Source organism: Dermacentor variabilis, chromosome 11, assembly GCF_050947875.1.
Source record: "Dermacentor variabilis isolate Ectoservices chromosome 11, ASM5094787v1, whole genome shotgun sequence".
NCBI lineage: Eukaryota > Metazoa > Arthropoda > Arachnida > Ixodida > Ixodidae > Dermacentor > Dermacentor variabilis.
The window spans coordinates 115,129,828-115,145,693 of NC_134578.1; the positions used below are offsets into that span (position 1 = coordinate 115,129,828).

The following is a 15,866-nucleotide window of genomic DNA, read 5'->3' on the forward strand; positions in this document are numbered from 1 at the left end:
GCTTCTACAATATTCAACAACCCATCAACGCGATCCAACCTTGCGCAAGGTGGCGATACCGTCGTCAAATCATGTGACCAAGGTGGCCACGTGATTGGTGATGCCAGGCAGCCGGGCGAGCCGACCTGAATATCGCCCCCGAGGGCTCCGTGGTCGCTGCGCATGCGTTAGCTGAGAAAAGGTGAGAAAGGAGAACAAGTTGGCTTTACCGGATGTGACGTCACATTGTTGTTTGTTCTTGCTTTTATGAAATAACTACTCTCGAACTCAGACGGCATGGCTCGCGTCTCGTTCGCGCGCGTACGTATGGATGTGGTCCGCTTTTAGTTTTTGGCGAATACTTAGAAGCTTCAAGTTGCGGACACTGCGGTGGGCCAGGGCTTGATGACATTTGTTGCCCAGCTGCTGGTGCTACCGCGACGTACTTGGAGCAACGGTAAGTGTTGTGCGATTACCCGTTCTCTTGCTGACATGTAAAAAAACCGGTTGCGCATTCGAGCTGTGGTCGATGTGATCTCGAAATTCGAAGGAACACGAAACGGTTGTCGCAAGTCCCGCAGTGATCGCAGTATAATTTATTCGTTCGTGCCTTCAACACTGCAGTTCCTACGCGTTGCACTGATGTAAAAAAATGAAAAAAGAAAACAGGGACATCTTCCACGCGCCAGAAATGCATGCACTCAACTAGCGTGGATGTCGTCCTATGATGTTTATCGCGTTCTTAAGTCTATTTTTCTCCATCTCTATAGGATGACTACGCTATGCCCTTCTTATTTACCCATGCAGCGCATTGCTGCATTTCATTACCTTTCTCACTGCTGACCGCGGTATGGGCGTCAGAGGCTTTCATTCGTTGCAGTGAGATAACGAAAGCGTATACTTCCTTCACTTAAAGCTTCTTAGTAGCTCCTTTGCGAGCTGGTAAACGAAACCACTTCACTGCTGCTGCTACTATCACTTTTACGGGAACTTTCAAAATTAAACATATATATATTAGTATGAATCGGCTCACCAAGCTTTATATGCACGTCCGTGGCTTTCGTTCATAGATCATGTGCGTAGCTTTGCAACCGTGACCGACATTGTAAGAACAGCAAGAAGACAGATGACGCAAGTAATGTGTCTGCTTTAATTGTTGCCTGTGCTGTTTTTAGAATATCAACCAACTCCGCGCAGTCGTGCTGTTTACACCTAAAACGTGTTTTTTCTTGTTGCATGAGGAACATTTGCTTCTAATTGTGGCAGTAACGTTGTAAATTGTCTTCGGCCCAGATCGCTGACTGTGTGCAAACTTGTCTAAGTTGTTTCACTTTGCTGCTGTTTTTACAGCTTCTGCTTATTTACTCTGCCTGCACCTTATATTTGTTGTGTTTATCGAGACCTGGCCTGTCTCTGCCTCATTGAAGACAAATGGACACAAGTACTGGTTGCTGTTGGTTTGTTTGGTTTGCTCAGTCTGAGCGTGGTATGTATATCCATTTGCTAAAAGGGTATGCAGCTGCGTCTAATGCAGGTACTGCTGCATCTAAAGGTAGATTTAATAAGTAGTGGTTTGAGCGAGAATTAGTTGGTTTGAGTGATGTATGACACCAGAGAGTTATTGTTCTAGAAAGGTGACAAAGCTAGTCCACAAATTTAAAGTATGGAGATGCTTGACCATTTAAGTGTTCTAAGTTGCCATGAAGTATTACGCACATTTAAAATTTCAGTTGCAAAAGACATAGTAGAAGAAGAATCCAGAGGATTTGCTGCCAGATGTCTTGAGACAATAAATTGTAAAGAAAGCATTATAATGTGAGCTGCCAATGATTGTCGTCAGGTCTAACCCATTTTTCTATATAGTCACTGTTGCTTCATTGTCTGTTGCCATCACATCCTTGTTATAAACAAAAAATTGAGCTGCATGATTCCCCTGATTTTTCTCATTCATAAGATACAAATGTTTTGATTTCGGCCGGCTTGGGGCCCCATGGTAGAAAACGAGTTTTTATTAGCCAGTTGTCAGCTTCTAAGATCATGTGCTTTGTAATGTGGGTGTTTTAAAGGATGCTACACGTCTGCCATCATAACTGTGAGTGCTGCTGCCTAGCACTCCCACGGCTATGCTCAGTACATATGCGCAGCTATCCAAGAAAATTGACATTGGGACAACTGCCGTTGAAGCTCACTTGGTAGAGCATTGCAAGCACAAGGCAGAAAACGTGGGTTCAGCTTCGTTGTCTCTTATGCAAAGCATTATCATGAGCTGTCTCCTGGCTTCTTCGTACATCCAGTCAGATAGGCTCAATAATAGTTAGTAATGTGCCTGATGGTGGGTCGTTAATCAGGGTCCTTAGTGCAGCAGCCCAATTCTTTACCCATTAGGCTAAAAATGCATGCATAGCGCGCCAGATTAATCTCATTGGTTCTCTCGTAGCAGCTAATTTTTCAGATGTTATGTGACACAGAGTTTGGGATTCACCCGTTTCAGCTCAGATGCAACAAAGCAGGTGTTGTGTCTATTTCGGTGAGAAGTGTGTGCAGTTGTTTTGGTTTCTCTGTGTTGACGTATTGTGCTTTGTATTTCATGTGGTGTTAGGCATTACCTCAATTGCAGCTTCAATGCTGTGCCCATAAAAGCAGTTGTAGGTAGGTGCTGAGGAGTAACGGGAAGCTCATTCTTCCTTATTCTCTCTTGCATACAGCAGGTAGTGCGTCCAGCTTAGTGCCATGCACCTGTGTGGGGCATTTCCTTGTTCTTATTCTGCTGATGTGTTGTACATAGGGGGAAAGTCAAACCTCTACATCATGGTTGTCAGTGCCGCTGAATACAGTGCAGTCTCAGTCTCGCTGCCTTGAAATGTCATAAGAGGTGACATCTGGGGGTAAAGTAGCATCTTGCTGTACCTTGTAATCGGGCATAGCCAAGGTTGTGGTTGCGCAACCCAAGGATCCTGGAACTTTTTTTCTGTGGGACCAATGGCAGCGATGTTGAAAAGTGGGTGGCTATGTACGAACGTGGGAGTGGAATCAACAGATGGGACCCCACGCGTGTGCTAGTTAACCTGTTGTTCTACCTAAGAGGCACGGCAAAGGTGTGGTATGAAAACCACGAAGAGGAGCTAACCAGCTGGGACCAATGCAAAGAGAAGTTGACAGAGTTGTTTGGCAAACCAGCTGGCCGTAAAATTGACGCAAAACAGGAACAGGCCTCCTGTGCCCAATCCCCTACGGAGTCCTATCTCTTGTACATCCAAGACATGCTGGCACTTTGTCGTAAAGCAAACCCGATCACGACATGACAGAAGCTGAGAAGGTCGGGCATGTGCTTAAGGGTTGCTGACGACGCCTTTAATCTGCTCATGTGCAAAAGCTACTCTACAGTTAATGTTATCTTTAAAGAGTGCCGACAATTCCAGCACGCCAAAAGCCGATGCGTCTTGCAACCATTCGCGACACTTCTTACTACTGCTGCAATGCCAACATGTGAAGATCAACCCACACAGCAGCACGCGTCGCCATCGGAAGATGTGGTGCGAATCGTTGACGTGAATTGGATGCGATGGCGCCTGCATTTCTGTTTGCCTATCCCTGATGCTACAACATTTTCAGTCCCCTTCTTACAAGCCATCATTCACCAGGAACTTGAAAACATTGGCTTACGTTCTGTCTGTGCTGTTGCCAATCCCAGAGCTAACAAACGCCCTTCTGCTATTTTTGCTCCACCCCGATGCTTCTCTCCGCATTATCGCAACCCGACTGAGTATAGAACTGCGGATGACAAGCCGATATGTTTCACCTGCTGCCACATTGGTCATGTCGCCTGATACTGTCACAACTCATGGCCCTTAACACTTCTCATACCAACCAACCTGAGCCGTTTTGATGAAAATGCCCGCAATGTTTCGCCCACCGCCGAATCTAACAGAGCCAACTCTGCTAGGAACATGTAGTACAGTCGCTCACCATCGCCGCACGGACACCAGTCTCGTTCACCGCAAACACGTCGCCCATCTTCGCGTTCGCCACAGCCACGTCGCCTTTCGTCCCCTGTGGTGTTTGGCCGCACCCGTTCGTAAAACTAAGAAATGCAGCCCTCGGAGGAGGTGCATTGCCTAATGCTGCAGCAAATCCTCCGTCTTGCACACAAGGAGAAGTGTAATTGGCGTTCAAATAGACAGCATAGCTGTCCAAGCACTCATCGACAGTGGAGCCCGCATACCTGTGATGAGTGCTAGCCTGCTTAGTCGTTTAAAGAAGGTCCTCACCCCAGCTCTCTCACTACACAGGGCCTTATGAAGTCCTGACTCAAGTTAACGATGTAAATTACGAGATTTCGCCACTTCAGTTTGATGCATCCTCAAGTCTGACGCCTGTTGACGTCTTGCATGTTTCGCAGCTGAAGCCATACTTCGCTCGCGATTCTTTGCGTACCATGAGCCGAGACGGCGCTTCACCACCCGGGGGTGCTGTTATGGAAGGATGAAAAAAGAGAGGAAGAAGACCGCAGCACGCTGGCTGCTGCGTGCTGTTGGTGGTCAGCCATCTTAACTACTCTGCCTCATCTTGTATATTGACACGTGTACTTCTTTATCTTTATTGGGCGACCACTTCTCGCCGCCTAACAAATGTTATCGCACAGCACAGGACGCGCCTGCATGTAAAAGAAGTTTCTGGAATGTTATCGATGGTTCCATCCACTGTCTTTCACCGCAACTTGTGTTATCTGATTGCATGTGTGCGCGACGCGAATAATGTGGAACATTGTGGAAGGCACGCAGGTCCCAGTGACTGCTCTGGAACATTCGACGACAGATGTATAAAAGCCGACGCGCTTGATCCGCTCATCAGATTTTCGACGACCGCCGATCGTGTTCGCCGCTACCATCCTTCTTTGAGTGTAGCCTCTTTTGAGGGCACAAGTTCGCCCAATAAAATGCTCATTTCGTTAATCATAGTTTTGCTGCCTTCTCAACCGTCACTACCACGTGACAGTATATATTGTAAATACAGTCTTTCTATACTCCCAACATCCCCGTAACAGTATGCTTTGCCTCTGGCATGTTCGTGATCTCCGATGGTATATAAAACTGTGATGCAGACTAAGCTTCACAAAGAATTATGTTCCGTGTCTTCCTTACAGGCTGCTGTGTTTCAGCTAAATCTGCTTTTCTTGTGTTCAGTGGTCTTGTCGCTCAATTAGTGCTTGCCTATTTCTGTTACACTGCGATCTCTCTTCTCCTCTCTCCTCTTGTCCTCCTGTCCTTTTACACTGCTGCAAACTTTTAGATTTCAATACTCGAATGATTAATACAAAGATTGATGCTACCATATTATATGTGACGGCTGTCATGATGGCAATAATTTAGGTGGACCTGAAACTAAATGAAAAAAAAACAGGCATGTGTGAGTAGGAATAACTTCCTTGTGACAAAACTGGCTCTATGCTAAACTTTGCCTCAAGGAAATTGGTCTTAAAAGTCTCAAACCCATTTGCGCATACTGCATAAGCCAAGTTTTCCACTCGTCAAAACAGCAGCCGCCACAAAGTGTTAGGAAAGAGGCAAAGAAACCATGCCTTTGCAATCGTACTCTCCTCACAAAGCTTGTGTCATATATGCAATCAGTCACCATACACAAACACATTGGTCAACACTGCAATGTTTGGAAGAACCTGAACTAACACTATGTAGCCATTTACCTGCAGTATGCCTCCTGTAACATGAATCCCCACTGTGCTTGTAATCTAGATAACTTTTTTTAATTTCTCAGGCATTTGGTGGTAAAGGCCAATGCATTAGACAGAAATTCTGCTACACTGCAGCAATGTTCAGAATGTAGTATGAGGTACTCTGTCTGGCTGGAAGTTGAAGATAGAAATTATATTAGTCGTTAAAATATAGTAGCCAGTATTGAAACTACACATGCACTCAATGCTGAGCCACATCATGAGAACACAGAAGAGCAGACACACACTTGAGCTGCATTGTGTAGCTTTACCAACAAGCCCAGCTGTACACTGAAGTAAGGCATGTTTCGGGCTAGTCAGCTCGTAGCTTCAGCAAAATTTTAAACTCTGCGAGGAAGACAGGACATGAACAAAAACATAGATGCATGCACAAAGTGTAGACTTCCGACTGGCTTTGTTTGGTGAAGTCAAAGAGTTTATAAGGTTCTTCAAAATGGCAAAACAAAGAACATTCGCAAAGAAATTGTGCACGAGGCAGTGACAAAAAATAGCAAGGCCACCTGTGCATTAAGAGCGCTGTAGAGTCCCAATGTGCCCATCTAAGAATTCTATTTTTTTCCTTGATAGGGATCAAGAAGGTGAGCTAACTTAGTTGTCACACCTTTTAGCGATGTAGAATGCCTTGATGACTTCTCTTTCTGTTCTTGAGTTTGCCTTCGAAAGGAATTTATTCTGTTCCTCATAAGGCAGGCAGCTTTTGCTGTCGCAGCTCCTGCACTGCAAGAGGAGATTCTCAAGGAAAGAATTAAAGTCTTAGATGGGCACATTAAGACTCTCCTGCACTCTTAAGGCATACATGGCCTTGATATTTTTCATCAATACCTCGTGCACAAATTATTTGCAATTGCTCCTTGTTTTGCTATATTGAAGTACCTTATATATTCTTTGCTTTCACAAAATAAAACCAGTTGGAAGCCTGTGCTTTGTCTGCGTCTATGTTTCAGTTCACGTCCTGTCTTCCTCGCGCAGTTTAAAATTTTGCCTAAACAGTTGTATAGCTTGTGTTTACGAATTAATATTATGATGACTGGAGCACAGCAATGGTCTAGTGGCATATAGTGTCGACATAGTATAGAGATGGTACTAAGTTAAAAATTTGGAAATGCCATAAATTGTGCAATCAACCCTTATCCCTCGGTTTCCTACAGCTGCAGAGCACTTGACCACTGCAGCAGTCAGGCATGCTGTATATTGGGCAGTGCCAGGAATTGCGAGATCGAGAGAGGCTGCCACTAGAAGTTCCTTGGGCCAGGTGATAACTCAAATACATCCAAATATTTCTATATTTCACTATATAAACCTTTGTAGAATGAGGAACTTTTCAAGGGTGAAGTTGTTCCACAGAAAGGAAAACTATTACTAAATAGTGACCGGTTCCTTTTGTTTTGTATGCCAGATTGCATGTACTATTTGACATTGCTTACTGACTCTTAATTATTCTCGCTGTCCAATACAAGCATATGCACTCACATATGTTTTCAAACAAAACTATTGTGTGGAGCCATGTTTGTGGTGGAATAAAATTGGTCCCAATACAGAGCTTTGTGGCACACCAGATCTTACTAGCGAACGCGAAGAAAGTTAATTAGTAGTTACAAATTGGTACCGGTTAGTTAAGAATTTACTAATACAATTCGTAGTCCTGTCAATTCGAAGTTTACTGTCGTTTGTGTATCGGACCAAGCCGATGTCCCCTGGCCTGGGCGGTCCCTGGCGCTTCACCTAGTGGTGGCCTTTAAAAATAGCAGCGTGGCACCAGTGGTTGCATCAGGATCTAGGCTCATGAAAATAGACAGCAACGTGCACAGGGCAAGGAGTTCGGTGGCCTGGTACTCGTCACATTTGTGGAGAACACTATAATTTGTGCGAGTCCTAGCCCCTATCTAGGGTACCAGTCTGTGCACTGCGTGTATATATATATATATATATATATATATATATATATATATATATATATATATAATATGTTCTGCAGGATTGCTCGTTGGCAGCACGTGCTCATGCAGCAGCTGACGGGCCTTCGATGTGTTTCACCCTGGTAGTGCAGTCGTCCTTGTGGTTCTAGAGCTGCGCTGGCATTGCCCAAGAACAGGATGTATCGGCATGGTGCAGAATTGCAGAGTGGCGGCGCTCCATTCTATTCCCACTTTATTCCTTCAGAGTTGTGGTTTATGTGATTCCAGTCCTTTTGTCGGAGTTCTGACAGTTGAACCATTCCCACTCCTTGAGTGGTCGAACTAATCTACTCCAATCCTCCAATCCCCGCAGGGGCGTCTGCGTCAGCAGGCGTTTGGTGCGTTGCGACACCACGGACCCGAGCACACAAGGGTCGGACCCTCCCGCGTGTAGCCGTGCGCGGCTTAGCTGTGTCCGGGGAAAGGGGGATCCTGGGGGTTGAGCCGATGCTGGGTGTTTGGACCTTTAAGGCCCCCCGGCGGAGGCAACACGCCTCTTTGGCCTCTGCTTCACGTAGACGGCACCCCTGGACTGACCCATCCGGGGGAAATCGGCAGTCGCCTTTTCCTGTCCTCTCTAATCTTCGTCTTTCTCTCTCGCCTTTTTCATCTTTCCTGTCTTCTCATCACTTTTCCTCACTTCCTGGTTTCCCGGCGGCAAGGGTTAACCTTGTGTAGCTAGCCAGCCTTGGTTATGCTGTATTTGGTTATAGCAGCGATGTACGGCTGGCATTGGCAGGGTTTCTCTAGTAGGAACTTCTGTCACGTCCCCCTGTTGGGCTCCATGGTGGGTGGTCGGCATCGCGGCCGAAAACCCAACTGTATCTATCGAAAATGCGTTTCCTAAACTCCCTGATCGCCCTCAGAAACGAGGGCGCACCGAAGAAGTCTTTCAGTTTTTCGGACGGCAAGTCCACAATTTTCCTCGTTTTCACATAATCCACTCAGAAAAACCAGCTAAACAACTGCGAACAATCTCACCGTTCCTTGTATCGAAGACTCTTACCGAAGTGTTTGGTCCAGGATATAAGGCTTCGAGGATGGCAAGCGGTGACCTCCTCTTGGAGCTCCGCGATCAGAAGCAATTTGAGAAACTGCCTAAACTAGTATCATTTGGAGAGACCCAAGTAGTAGTAACCCCGCACCGCACGATGAATACCTCCCGCGGCGTTGTCTCCGACGATGATTTGCTGCAGCTCACTGAGGCTGAGCTCTTGGAGGGCTTCAGCGAACAGAATGTTATAAATGTCAAAAGAATGAAGATGAGGCGAGGTGGAAAAGAGATACAAACAAAACACCTGATGCTCACTTTCGGCTCAAGTGTCCTCCCCGAGTCCATGGAGGCCGGTTATATCAAACTTCGAGTTAGGCCATACGTGCCCAATCCTCTCAGATGCTTTAAGTGCCAAAGGTTCGGCCACAGTTCACAGAACTGTCGAGGCCGGCTGACATGTGCCAAGTGTAGTGACACTGAACATTCCTCCGAAACATGCCAGAACACTCCACATTGTGTCAACTGTGATGGCGAGCATGCCGCATACTCGCGGTCCTGCCCCTCATGGAAAAAATAAAAGGAGATTGTGACAATCAAAGTCAAAGAAAACTTATCCTTCAAAGAGGCACGCAGGCGGGTTGCATACCTTCCTAAGGCCAGCTTTGCCGAAGTGGCGCGTCAGGGGGCAGCGCCACAACGGCCTCCGGCGGCTGTCCGACCCACAAGCCGTGAGTCGGCAGTTACGCCATCAGCCCCCGTGGCGGTTGCAGCTAGCGCTGCTCCGTCTACCCAGCAGACGGGGCCACCGACCCCGAAGGTGGGCGCCACTGAGGCAGCCCCACCCTCCCCCGTCCCTTCCAGCGCTGGCAACAGCCGGCGCAGCCAAATTCCTCAGGGAGCCCCATCGACTTCCGGGCTGGTGGGCGCAGGGGTCTTGCCGCCCAAGGCGGGACTCTCTCTGAAAACTTCTCGCTCGCAAGAGCACGTGTCCGGAGCCTCACCAGAGGCAATGGACACTACACCTATCCTCAAGGCGCACCAACCGCCTAAGGAGCGGCGAGGTTCCCTCGAACGCTTTAAAGAGAACAAAACCCCGGTTACAGGGCCTCGAAAGAGCTCTGTAATCTAAGGCATCACTGCCTTTTCCGTAAGCACAGCACCAATTTATTATAAAAATGGATACACAAATAATTCAGTGGAACGTCAGAGGTCTTCTTAGAAACCTTGATGATGTGCAAGAACTCATCCACAAACATAATTCAAAAGTGCTGTGTTTACAGGAAACACACTTAAAATCTATACACACAAACTTTCTCCGAAAGTATGTTACGTTTCGCAAAGACCGCGAGGATGCTGTCGCAGCATCTGGCGGTGTAGCCATTATTGCTGACAAAAGTATAGCATGTCAGTATTTAAAGCTCCAAACGGCCCTTGAGGCCGTGGCCGTTCGAGCCGTACTTTTAAATAAACTCATTACAATCTGTTCTCTGTATATACCACCACATCATCACCTTCACAGACGCGACTTAGAGTCATTAATAGATGAACTCCCGGACCGCTATTTTATTCTTGGTGATTTTAATGCACACAGTACTTTGTGAGGCGATTCACGCTGTGATGCGCGAGGTCGCGTCATTGAAGAGGTGCTTTCTTCCTCTGGAACATGTCTCTTGAACACGAAGGAGCCCACATATTTTAACCTGTCCAACAAGTCATACTCTGCCATAGATCTTAGCATTTTATCGCCGACGCTTTTACCCTATTTTAAATGGAATGTGCTTAACAACCCGTATGGGAGTGACCACTTCCCAATAATCCTAACTACGCCGAAACAAGATCAACTTGCCCCGCTGGTCCCTCGGTGGAAGATTGACTCAGCCGATTGGGAACGGTACCGATCTCTTACTTACATGACGTGGACTGAGATGTCTGGTATAATCATACATGATGCTGTTGCATATTTTACAGCTTTTATACTGGATGCTGCCTGTAAATGTATTACACAAACGAGCGGCATGGGTTCCAAGCGGCGTGTTCCCTGGTGGAACGATGCATGCAGGCAAGCACGGAGGAACCAGAACAAAGCGTGGGCGATATTTCGCGATTCTCCTACAGCTGAAAACCTGGAAAACTTTAAACATATCAAATCCCAGGCGAGGAGAACGCGCCGACAAGCAAGACGAGAGAGTTGGGCGAAGTATACATCAAGCATCAACTCGTACACAGATGAGAGCAAAATATGGAATAGAGTGAAAAAGGTTAATGGACAACAAACGTATTCCCTGCCTTTAGTAAATAGTCACGGAGAAAGCCTGGAAGATCAAGCCAACTTTCTTGGCACACACTTTGAACACATATCCAGCTCCTCACACTACACCGAAACATTCCTAAAGTGCAAAACACGAATAGAGAACCAAAAGCTAGAAAGGAAATGTGCAAAAAGTGCGCCGTACAATGAACCATTCTGCATAGCAGAACTGCAGGCAGCACTGAACTGCTGTAATACATCCGCCCCAGGTTCAGACCGCATAATATATGAGATGTTAAAACAACTACCATCCGAAACACAGAAAACCCTCCTTTCCCTTTACAACGCTGTATGGTCATCCGGCGAGATCCCCTCTGCTTGGAAGGAGGCTATTATAATTCCAATACTGAAGCACGGAAAGGATCCTTCCTCTGTATCAAGTTATAGACCTATAGCATTAACAAGTTGCCTGTGCAAAGTATTCGAAAAAATGATTAACTGTCGCCTACTACACTTCCTAGAATCAAACAAATTGCTGGACCCATACCAGTGCGGGTTTCGGGAGGGTCGATCCACCACTGACCATCTCATGCGTATCGAGGCACGTATCCGTGAAGCTTTTGTCCATAAGCAGTTTTTCTTATCGGTATTCTTAGATATGGAGAAAGCCTATGATACAACGTGGTGGTTCGGGATATTGAAAGACCTCTCACAGTTAGGTATACACGGAAATATGTTGAATGTTATAGAAAGTTATCTGTCGAATCGGACATTCCGTGTTCGAGTGGGCAGTGTTCTGTCACAGAAGTTTGTACAGGAAACTGGAGTGCCGCAGGGCGGGGTGCTCAGCTGCACACTCTTCATAGTAAAAATGAATTCTCTTCGTCTACACATACCACATAACATCTTCTATTCAACGTATGTTAACGACGTGCAGATAGGATTTCAGTCAAGTTCTCTTGCAATCTGTGAGCGACAGGTCCAGCTTGGTCTTAACAGGGTCTCCAAATGGGCTGATGAGAACGGGTGCAGACTGAACCCACAAAAAAGCACCTGTGTCATTTTCTCCAGAAAAAGAGGCCTGCACCCTGATCCTGAAATTGTGTTGCATGGTGAGCGTCTGCCCGTAGACAGCGAACATAAATTCTTAGGCATAATTTTAGACGCGAAACTAACCTTTGTACAGCACATAAAATATCTTAAAGACAAGTGTATGAAAACAATGAATATCTTAAAGGTGCTCTCACGCACAACCTGGGGCAGTGATAGAAAATGTCTATGAACTTGTATAAAAGCCTCATACGCACACGACTAGACTATGGAGCCATAGTTTACCAGTCGGCCACTCCAACTGCTCTGAAGATGCTAGACCCTGTCCACCACTTAGGCATTCGCTTGTCCACAGGCGCCTTTAGAACAAGCCCAGTGGAAAGCCTTTACGTTGAATCGGATGAGTGGTCACTTAATGTGCAGAGAACATACTCCTCTTTCATGTATTTTCTGAGAGTGAACGCAAACAGTGAGCAGCCCGCGTTCTCCACCATAAACGATTTGTCCAGTTGTCAACTTTTTCGCAACCGGCCCACAGTGACAAAGCCTTTCTCACTGCGTGTCAGAGACATGGCTGAAGAAACAAGGGTTCCACTGCTTGAATACCACCTTATGTCCCCTGCTATACGGCCCCCGCCGTGGCAGTGGCAACCAAGAGACTGTGATATATCTTTCGTAACTGTTACAAAGCACGCGCCTGTCGCGCATATACGAACGTATTTCCTCGAATTACAGCACAAACACTCCTCTCCTGAATTCTTTACAGACGCATCGAAGTGTAATTCTGGCGTATCTTACGCAGCGGTCGGTCCATCCTTTTCAGTTGCTGGTGTTCTGCACCCTAACACAAGTATTTTCACAGCAGAGGCCTACGCGATATTGGCCGCTGTTAAACACATTAAAGAATTTAATATCCCAAAGGCAGTTATATACACAGACTCCTTGAGCGTCGTAAATGCTTTGAAAACTGTCAAGAAATATAAAAACCCTGTAATTATTTCTCATTACTCAGCATTGCTAAAAACCTATGCGTCTAAGCAGCATATCGTCCTGTGCTGGGTGCCAGGGCACCGAGAGATAGAGGGAAACGTGTTAGCGGACCAGCTAGCCACATCCGTGAACGCGAACGCTGCAGACACTTCCACGACTATCCCTGTAATGGACCTCAAGCCCTCAATAAGAAAAAACCTAAGAGATTTCTGGCAGCACTTGTGGGATAAAGAAACAGCAAATAAATTACATGTTATCAAGCCTTATCTTGGCAACTGGCCGCCGGTGTCGAAGAACCGGCACACAGAAGTAACACTTTGCAGACTCAGGATAGGACACACATACAGCACACACTCATACCTCTTGTCCGGTGGCGATCCGCCCATGTGTGATAAATGTGGTGAGCCACTTACCGTGCTTCACATCCTGCTACAATGCACTCAATTAGACGCTAATAGGAAAAAGCATTTTCCATTACCACATCGGCAGCTAATTCCACTCCATCCTCAAATGATTATAGGTATAGAACCTTTCTTCAAACATGAATCCCTGTTTCGATTTTTAAAAGATGTAGATAGTGTTCATATTATAGCCCCAGGAAATCCGTAGCACAGCCTCTAACAGAGGTTTCTGCTGCGGTAGGTGCAATAAAAGAAAGCACCTGCCTCCCAGCCTTTGGGTTCAAAGGCCCCCCGGAGGCATTAGTGCTATTTACATAGTCTCGCATTTTAGCTCCATGATCACTTATCACGTGTACTATATCCACAGACCACTACATGTATCACTGTGATAATTTGATGCTATATACTATTTTACGTTTCCATGACACTGATTGATTTTAGGCCACTTTACAGCCATGTTACATCCCACCATCGCCACTCACAAATCAGCGCTTAACACAACATTATCAGTCATGGCGCTCTTTGGCCATACCTGGCCCTTGCGCCACTAAACAACACACATCCATCCAATCCTCCAATTACAGTAAATGAAACGCTTTCTGTATAATTACTTACTACTTGTGCCCCGATGCGATAGCGTAGAGGTAGAGCATCTGCCTCATGTGCAAAAGGACTGTGGTTCAAATCCCGGTGCCACGCAATTTTCCACTGGATAAAAAAATCCACATGTTGATACAGCTGTATAAACAGGCCTGGTGGCCTGACCCCGGTGACCAGAACCGGTAATGCACTCCTTCACCAGAGCAGTATTGGCCACCTTGGTGCAGTACTTGGCCACAACCTTCTATATGAATAGAACAATCAAACCCCGGCCCTCAGTCCCCAGCAGCTACAAAGCAACTGACCATTGCGGCGGTCAGACCTGTGATGCAGCAGAGCGTGCTAAGAATCTCTGAATCTGGACAGGCCGCCATTGGAATCTGAACCTGGCAATGTTTAACACTAGAACGTTTTCTAGTGAGGAGTGTCTAACAGTGCTATTGGAGGAATTAGTGGGCATTAAATGGGATATAATAGAGCTCAGTGAGGTTGGGAGGACAAATGAAGCATATACAGTGCTAAAAAGCGGGCACATGCTGTGCCACCAGGGCTTAGCGGAGAGACGAGAACTAGGAGTCGGATTCCTGTTTAATAAGGATATAGCTGGTAACATACAGGAATTGTGTAGCATTGACGAGAGGGTGGCAGGTCTTGCTGTGAAACTTAATAAGAGGTACAAATTGAAGGTCATACAGGTCTACGCCCCTACATCTAGTCATGATAACCAGGAAGTCGAAAGCTTCTATGAAGACGTTGAATTGGCGATAGGTAAAGTCAAAACAAAATACACTATACTGATGGGTGACTTCAATGCCAGGGTAGGCAAGAAGCAGGCTGGAGAAAAGTCAGTGGGGGAATATGGCAAAGGTTCTAGGAATAGTAGGGGAGAGTGATTAGTAGAGTTTGCAGAACGGAATAATTTGCGGACAATGAATACCTTCTTCAGCAAGCGGGATAACCGAAAGTGGACGTGGAGGAGCCCTAATGGCGAGACTAAAAATGAAATAGACCTCATACCCTGTGCTAACCCTGGCATGAATGATGGGTGTAACGTTAAGGGGATAAGATGAGAGCAGATTCGGTGAGGGAACAAACGCGAGTTAATGATATCTTACTTGAAATCAAGAAAAATGGGCATGGGCAGGGCATGTAATGAGGAGGGAAAATAACGGATGGTCATTAAGGGTTATGGACTGGATTCCAAGAGAGGGGAAGCGTAGCAGGGGGCGGCAGAAAGTTAGGTAGGCGGATGAGATTAAGAAGTTTGCAGGAACAGCATGGCCACAATTAGCGCATGACCGGGGTAGTTGCGGTTTATTCAAGCATTTTGCAAATGTGGCTCGCTTTTAAGCACCCTTTCTTATGTCTAAAAAAAACAGAAATAAACATCCAGTATTCTCTTTTAACTTTCACTAAGCTTATCGTATAGCTCAGTGTTAACATACAGGTTAACATACAGTATTTACAAGTGAGGTTACAGAAAGCAGTAATAATTGACAGTAAACACTGCTTGGATGTTGAAAAACATAAGAATCAGGTCATTTTATTTTCGACAATTTTTTTTGGCATAGGAGGCTAAGCAAATGGTGATGTAGCAACACTGTAAAGACTGAATAAGATGGATGTGGAATGCCTTGATGACTTCTCTTTCTGTTTTTTGTTTTGCCTTCGAAAGGAATTTATTCTGTTCCAGACAAGGGAGGCAGCTTTTGCATCTGCAACAGAACATCGGTGGATGTTGTGTGAAGCACTTTTTCTATGCTTTTTCACTACTTGAGCAAGGTAACTTTCTTGGTGCTTCATCACGCAATTTATACAATCAACTTCCATTAATTCTACCCTCACGAGACTGACGGGTCGAATTAAGATGCAAAAACCCGCTGAAGCACCGTTGATTCAT

General features: G+C 45.9%; 1 long non-coding RNA gene across 1 annotated transcript; it reads left to right on the plus strand.

Moving 5' to 3' along the window:
* The first annotated feature begins 297 nt into the window (after positions 1-297).
* On the plus strand, positions 298-7,047 carry LOC142563153 (uncharacterized). The gene is made up of 3 exons (XR_012824311.1): positions 298-436; positions 1,330-1,465; positions 6,877-7,047. It is a non-coding gene; the product is annotated as an uncharacterized LOC142563153 (long non-coding RNA).
* The last annotated feature ends 8,819 nt before the right edge of the window (positions 7,048-15,866 follow it).